The following is a 7,925-nucleotide window of genomic DNA, read 5'->3' as shown; positions in this document are numbered from 1 at the left end:
TTTTTATCCAAATCACTTTTACTCCTGTTTTATTCTTTTTAACATATTTTAAACTGTTTTTATTTAAAATCACATTTATTTTCTTTAATTGTTATTTGTTTTTGTTATGATTTTATCGTGTTTCTTATTTTTCATATATATATCTTTTTCTCTCTTATAAACTGTTTTCTAATTTCTATGTAAAGCACTTTGAATGACCTCTGTGTATGAAATGTGCTATACAAATAAACTTGCCTTGCCTAATGGTAGATTAATTATCACTGAGATTTGGGTGGGTGGTCAATCAAGGCTTATTTTATTGTGCTGGACAAACATAACTGAGACAAACAGGACCATAGGTTGATTAGATTGCAGTTTGTTGATGATGCATGACAGTTGGCAGTGAGCGATCGTGAAACTGTTGCCGATTACATTTTCTTAAAGTGGTAGTGAACATATAGTGGACAAAAATCTGAATAAAAATGACAGCATCTTTTCTTAAACTTAAGAGGGATCAACAATGCATCTTACTGGTAGTGAGTCATCGTGAAACTGCACCTACCCCTAATATGATAAACGTGGATAGAGTTGTGCACAAGCAATGCATAAATTTGAACTAACATTAGTTAAACTCCATTACACATATATAAGGAGACAAGCAGTGGGCCTAAAACAGAACATTGTTGAACACCAAACATACCATGTCATTAACATTTACATCATGTTACTGTCTCTCTTATCTAGAGAGACATACAAAAGTGCTTTTAAGTCTATGTCATTGAATACATTAACCGTGGTTCATTAGGTTACAGACAAGATACCATTAGCCTAAAACACAGGTGAGAAAGAGCTCATTCAAATATTTCATGAAGAAGTAGGTCTTCAACTGTCGTTTGAAGATAGCCAGTGACACAGCTGTCCAAACCGCTAGGGGAAGTTCATTACATCACTTTGGTATCAGACCAGAAAAGTACGGTGGCCGAGAAGTGCAAAACACATTAACAAATTCGAAAACACATTAACAAATCTGAAAACACGACGACAATTCAGACAACCCGGAAATGGTAGGTATAGTTTGCGAATGGAAACTTACCGATCATCGGACAAGACACCTATCATTCACCTGTATATCTTGAATGACAGGTCTCTTTTACAATGATCAGTACTGTAAGTTTCCATTCACAAGCTATACCTACCTTTTCCGGGTTGTCTGAGTTGTTGCACGAAAAACATTAACAAATCCGAAAACACAACGACAATTCAGACAACCCAGAAGAGGTTGATATAGTTTGTGATTGGAACACTTAGCGATCATTGGACAAGACACCTGTCACTCAAGGTATACATGAAGTTCAACAGTCTGCCGCAGAGAAAAGTTGGAATGGATGGATGGAAAGGATTACTGTGGATTAGTTTTGTTATTTTCTCATATTTAAACGGAGAACTTTACACATTACACATAAGATTCCATACCTGTATATCTTGAGTGCCAGGTGTCTCGTCCGATGATCGGTAAGTTTCCATTCACAAACGATACGTACTGTTTCCGGGTTGTCTGAATTGTCGTTGTGTATTCGGATTTGTTAATTTGTTTTCGGATTTTTTTTAATGTGTTTTGCACTTCTCGGCCACCGTAGAAAAGGGATGTCTTGTGAGCATGAACCAGGTTTTTGAGACTACATCAAAAACGACAACAACTGAAATGATAACTTACCATTTTACCACAGTGTCCAGTACAACAACCAAACTATAGGTCTGGAACATACAGTCATGTGAAAAAATAAGGACAAACCATGAAAGCCTGTGTTTTCTATTCTTTTTTAAATGGTTAAACATATGGGCATTTTATCTTTATTTTAATAGTTTTGAAAGATCCAAGTAATATATCTAAACAAATAAAACCAAAGAAATTCTTTGTTGCATAATCTGTAAAATGTCATTGAAAAAAAAATCCAATTTCTTGTGAGGAAAAAGTAAGGACACCCTCACAATTATTTGTACATAAAATGGATAAAATGACCTACAGGTGTATCACATCTCAGAGGTGTAAATTATTAGAACATTGTTACAGAGCATTTTAAAGGAAGCTTGTCTTATTTAAACGTCATACATTTAGTTTGGTTTACTCTTAATTGTTGAAGTGAGAGATTTCACCATGGTGAGATCCAAAGAGCTCTCTGAGGCCTTCAAAATGAGTTCATGCTAATTTGTCTGGTCAGGGATATAAAAGATCTCAAAAGAATTTGTAATCAGTCATTTAACTATCCAGAAAATCATTTACAGTACAAGTGGAGGACATTTAAAACTGCTGCCAACATCACTAGGTCCAAGCAAATTCACCCCTAGAGCAGACCGCAAGATGATTAAAAAAATCGTAAAATATCATCATGGGACCTTCAACAAGCTCCTTTTACAGTTCATGCCAAAGCGCATGGATCTACAATCAGTAAGAGACTGAACAACTTTAATTATCATGGGAGGTGTGAAGGAAGAAACATGTACTGTTTAATAAAAACATGAGGACAAGAATGTTTGTGAAAAAGACTTCTGGAATAATGTCCTTTGGACAGATAAGTCTAAAACTGAATAATTTGGAGACTATAACAGAGGGAATATTTGGTATAAACCAAATACAGCATTTCAGCAAACGAACCTCAAACCAACTGTGAAACATGGAGGTGAAACTGTTTTAGGTTGGAGATGTTTTGCTGCAGCATGACCTGGGCAGCTCATCATCATATAATCCACTACGAGTTCTACATTGTATCAGAAGGTGCTTAAAGAACACGTAAAAAAAAAAAAAAAAACTGGGTTACTGGGGGAAACTTGCCTCCAGTTTATGTCAGAAACTGATAGATGGCTATATGAAACATCTCATTAGAGTTATTTTAGCCAAAGAGGAAACCGTAGCTATTGGAACACATGGTGTACTAACTTTTTCCTCAGAGCAAATACCCATTTGTGTTGATTTCATTTGTTTAATAAGAGAGAACAAAGTGTTTTTTTGTTGTTTACATGCAATTACATCACTTTCACAAATCACAAATTAAAACAAGATCAGAAATTGACATGTTTTAATAAAGAACTTAATTTTTAATGCTGTGTCTAAATTTTTGCACACGACCATGGGCGTAAATCCGGGTGGGGGGCATTAAAACATCACCCCCCATTCGATGGTTGTCGCCCAATCCGAGGATTGTTTCCATTTTGATTTAACTTTAGGGGGCAATGTCCTGATCATGCTTCCAAGAGTCCTATTGAACCTCTCAGCAATGCCGTTAGCCATGGGGTGGTATGGTGTTGTGTGCGATTTGTCTACACCCGCCATGGTCAATAGTTCCTTGATAAGCTTGCTCTCAAAATTAGCCCCCTGGTCGGAATGAATTCTCTTGGGGAATCCATAGACCAGAAAGAAGTCATTCCAGAGTCTTTTTGCAACCTGTTTGGCAGACTGATTTTGGCATGGAAATGCATGGGCCATTTTTGTAAAATGATCTGTCACAACTAGTACGTCTACCGACTTTCCTTCTTTGACTTCTGCTGACCAAAAGTCGATGCAAACCAGCTCAAGCGGTTCTGAAGTTCGGATGCTCCCTAATGGGGCACAAGCATTGGGCTCCGAGGTTTTACCAACCACACATCGATGACAATTCTTTACATAATCATCAATATCTTTTTTCATTCCAATCCAGAAGAATCGTTGTCTCGCAAGTGACAGTGTTCTACTACGTCCTTGATGTCCTGCTGCATCATGGATTCCGTGGAGAACTTGAGTTTTCAATGAAGCAGGTACAACAAACAGGTAGAGTTTCTTGTTCAATTTTGGATCTCTTTTCACCTTATAAAGCACACCGTTACAAACAACCAGTTTATCATGGTGTTTCAGCAATTTCCGCACACCTGTGGATTCCTTCGATTGTTCTTTCTTAGATGGTTTCCGACATCTTTCAATATAGTACAAAATCCGACACAACGCGCTGTCTTTTTCCTGTTCAAGTACGATATTGCTGTGTTGCAAAGGAGGACTAAACTGTTGAGGTTGTGAGATGGCTGGCACTGTCCCTAGTACTTCACTCAAACCCCCAGTAGTGTGTGCTGCCAACACTGCAGAAACTTCCTGACTCCCAGAAGAACCTGAAGGCAAGAGTCCAACACTGGTAGAGTCACAAGAACCTTTGCCATCCTTCTGCACCACCTGCTGATTACTAGTGCACTTGAAAGCATCTCAGACAGTGTTGTCAACTACATCACTGACATCCTTCAGGAGGGATAAGCACGGTTCAGTGATAAGGCAATGGCCTATACAAGACTGGACAAATGGCTCACGGCTCAGAGCATCCGCGACAACATTTTTCGTTCCTGGGACATACTTCAGATCAAAATTGTAAGAAGCAAGTTTTGCCACCCATCGCTGCTCGCACGCATCAAGTCGGGGTTTAGTCAGAATATATGTTAGAGGATTATTGTCGGTCCATGCCGTAAAGTGCCGTCCTCTCAGCCAATGGCTAAACTTCTCACATATAGCCCACTTCAAGGCAAAGAACTCTAATCTGTGAGCTGGATAGTTCATTTGTGAGCGAGACAGAGTTCTACTTGCGAAGGCTACGGGTCTGGCAATCTCTTCACCCGCCCGAACCTGTGACAATACAGCTCCCACTCCATCGAAAGAAGCATCGACGAAGCAGCCAAAACAAAAGGTCGGTCAAAGTCTGGGTGAGCTAGTGTTACATTTTTTGTTAATTCTAGTTTTAGGGTGTGCAACGCTTCTTCACAATCAACCGTCCAGTCAGCTGGCGAAAGTTTGAGGTAACTAACTTTCTTTCTTGGCTTGCGTCCTTTCGTGACAGGAGTCTGTTTCACTGAACCTGATGTCAACTTAAATAGAGGCTTTGCTTTTGCTGAACATCCTTCAATAAAATGTTGATAATATAGAACCATTCCAAGAAAGGATCTGATCTTTTTTTGACATGGTGTTTTTCCATCAGGCTCCATCAGATCAGAAGCCTGAATATTGTTAATTGCCTCAACTTTACTAGGATCAGTCTTAATCCCTTCTTCACATACAACGTGGCCAAGGAATTTCACAGAACGCCTCAAGAAACAACATTTCTTTGGAGCCAACTTTAGGTTGTGATGTGACAACCGCAAGAGAACCATTTCAAGACGTTGGAGGGCTACTGACTCAGAGGGGGCAAACACCATCAAATCATCAAGGTAACAGAGAACGCTGCTGAAATTTTCATCTCCAAAGATAGACATCATCATTCTCATGAATGTGGCTGGGCTATTAGAGAGACCCTGGGGAAGCCTATTATACTCATGGAGTCCAAATGGTGAAGAGAATGCCGTGTACTTTTTGTGTTCTTCTTCTAGAGGGACATTATAATACCCTGAGGTAAGATCCATGGTTGAGAAGAAGGTGTTGCCTCCTAATGCAGCTAACACATCCGACTGGTGTGGTAAAGGGTAGGCGTCTCTGACAGTCCTTGCGTTTAACCATCTAAAATCAGTGCAGATTCTGAGATCTCCATTCTTTTTCCAAACTAGGACGAGTGGGGAAGCGTAGTCACTATGTGACTTGCGGATGATTCCCTTTTCTTCCATCTCATTTAATGCTGTCCTCAGTTTAGCATACTGGCTTGGCGGTATACGCCTGTATGGAAAACGGAAGGGTCTGTCGTCAGTGAGGTTAATACGATGGACAAAGCCTTTAGCCTCTCCACAGTCCATTTTGTCTCTTGAGAAAACTGGGTCATACTTCTCAATAATTTGCAACAGCTTATCTTTCCAGTGATTTGAAACTTCACATGATTCCAAGTCAAGATCGCCAAGGTTCAAAGCACTCAAGACATGCCTCATCTCTTCACTGGATCTAGGTGGTAAGGGTTCCTCAGTACACTGCAGATTTGACTGAATCTGTTTCGGTAGTGGTAAATCTTGCACAGCAATACAAGGTGACACGTCAGCTATTTTTGCATGTCTCCTCAACACAACTCGGTGATTAGTGGGGTTGATGACTTTTAAGGGGATAGAACCATCTCCCCACAGCGGTGTTATAACCCTCCCGACCAGTATTTGTCTTGGTCTTGATCTGGATTCAGTCGGTTCCACAATAACAGTGCTGCCTACTGACAAGACAGAAGACTGAGGTAGCTTACCCCAAACCAGATGTTCTGTTTGCGGCTCTAACGTCACAGTCCTTTGTAACTTTACAGTACCGACTTTTTTTGGTATGGATTCACCTCTCCATCTTTCTGCATTTGAGAAAAGAGACAGAAACATACAGCACTCATCACTCTCATTGTTACTAGACTTAGACATGAGCCTCCAGTAACCGTCAGTTTCTCTCAGTTGCATCAGAAGTCTCTTTATGACGTTTGTGCCCAAAATAATTTCTTCAGTCTGCCCAGGCACAACTAGAGTAGGAATTATCATGGAGCAACCGTACACTGTAGCTTTAAGATCATAGACTGCAGTGGGGGCAACACGATGGCCACCACAACCAACAATGACAATATCTTCTGCCGACTGGCTTGTCATATCTGGGATACTTTTCAGCACCTTTTCTATAGCGGACTCGCTAATAGTACACGCCATTGATCCACTATCAATTAAAGCTTTAAGGGTGAGATCCTTTTCAACTGAAACAGATGTGTAAAACAAGCTATCAGCTTTTGGAACTTTCTGAACACCCTGAAAGATTACTGTTTTGTCTGAAGTTACATCACTGAACATGTGACATACAGAGTCATAATCCATTTCATCTTCAAAACTGGACATGGGAGATTCACTTCCAAGATCTACGTGATCCTCCCTCACACGTAGATCAATTAGTTTGACTGCTGGTTGATTGAGGACACATTCTTCCTTTCCTTCAGACAACGGAATCTGGGATGGTCAGGTGAAAAACACTGGAAACAGAGCCTTTTGTCTTTACAGTGAGTAAAAGCAGAATGTGAGGTGTCCTTGCACACTAAACATGGTGTATCATTCAAGCCTGGAATTCTAGGCATGGTGTTTCTCTTCCTATATTCCTTGCTCGCCTGTGCATTACTACTATTATTCATCAGAACTCTCTCCAACATACCGATCACTTTTTCCAGAGCCATGTTTTCTGACTGTTTCGACTGAAGTGAATCCTGTTCAGCTTTCACTGGGTCTGGACTGGGACTTACACGCATCTCATTAATACTGACTATTTTCACATTCAATCTGTCTATTTCCTTGTCCAGTGGTTCTGAGATTTTTCTCTGAATGATACTCGTTCAGGATCTCTTGCACTTCATGAGCTGTCCATTTGTCAATGGTTTTCGAACGAAATGTCAATGCTAGATCTGAGTTTGGACAATTCCTAATGAACATGCGTGTGACTTCGATCAGTTGGTTATCTAGTACCTTTCCCTGTTGTTTCAGACACTCAGCTGTGATGTCAGCAGTATGGTTCAGGCGTAACCAGTAATCAAAGGGATCCTCATGAGGTTCTGGAAGGGTAGTGTAGAAATCTTGCAAAGGAACAGGAGAATACTGTTGACAACTGTAATGCTTCCGTAGTAGGGTGTAGAATGCATCAGGATTTGTTCTGATATCTAATCCGCTAGACAGCATCCCCACTTTAACAACATCTTTGGCTTTGCCTCTCAAGTGGATTAAAATTTCTTCACCTTGTTCTTCAGTAGGCAGAAACCCCTTTTTCAAGAAGTTCTTCATGAGCTCCACCCACTCATCGAGTGTAACAGTGTCAGATTTGTCACCTCTGAAAGTAGGAGGATCTTTAACGTACCTCTGACGCACTACTTGAATCTGTGATGTACATGGCATAGAGCACTGCTCAGGTGTGTATCTACTATTGTGGTTATTTCTTGCCTGTTCAGGTGCAACTTCTGATTGACTGTGCAAATTCAAATGTGCGAGGATACTATCTGCCAATTGAAGGCCTACTTGCTGCA

Source organism: Tachysurus fulvidraco, chromosome 6 (genome assembly GCF_022655615.1).
Source record: "Tachysurus fulvidraco isolate hzauxx_2018 chromosome 6, HZAU_PFXX_2.0, whole genome shotgun sequence".
Taxonomy (NCBI): Eukaryota; Metazoa; Chordata; class Actinopteri; order Siluriformes; family Bagridae; genus Tachysurus; species Tachysurus fulvidraco.
Note: the sequence above shows the minus strand (reverse complement) of the source record.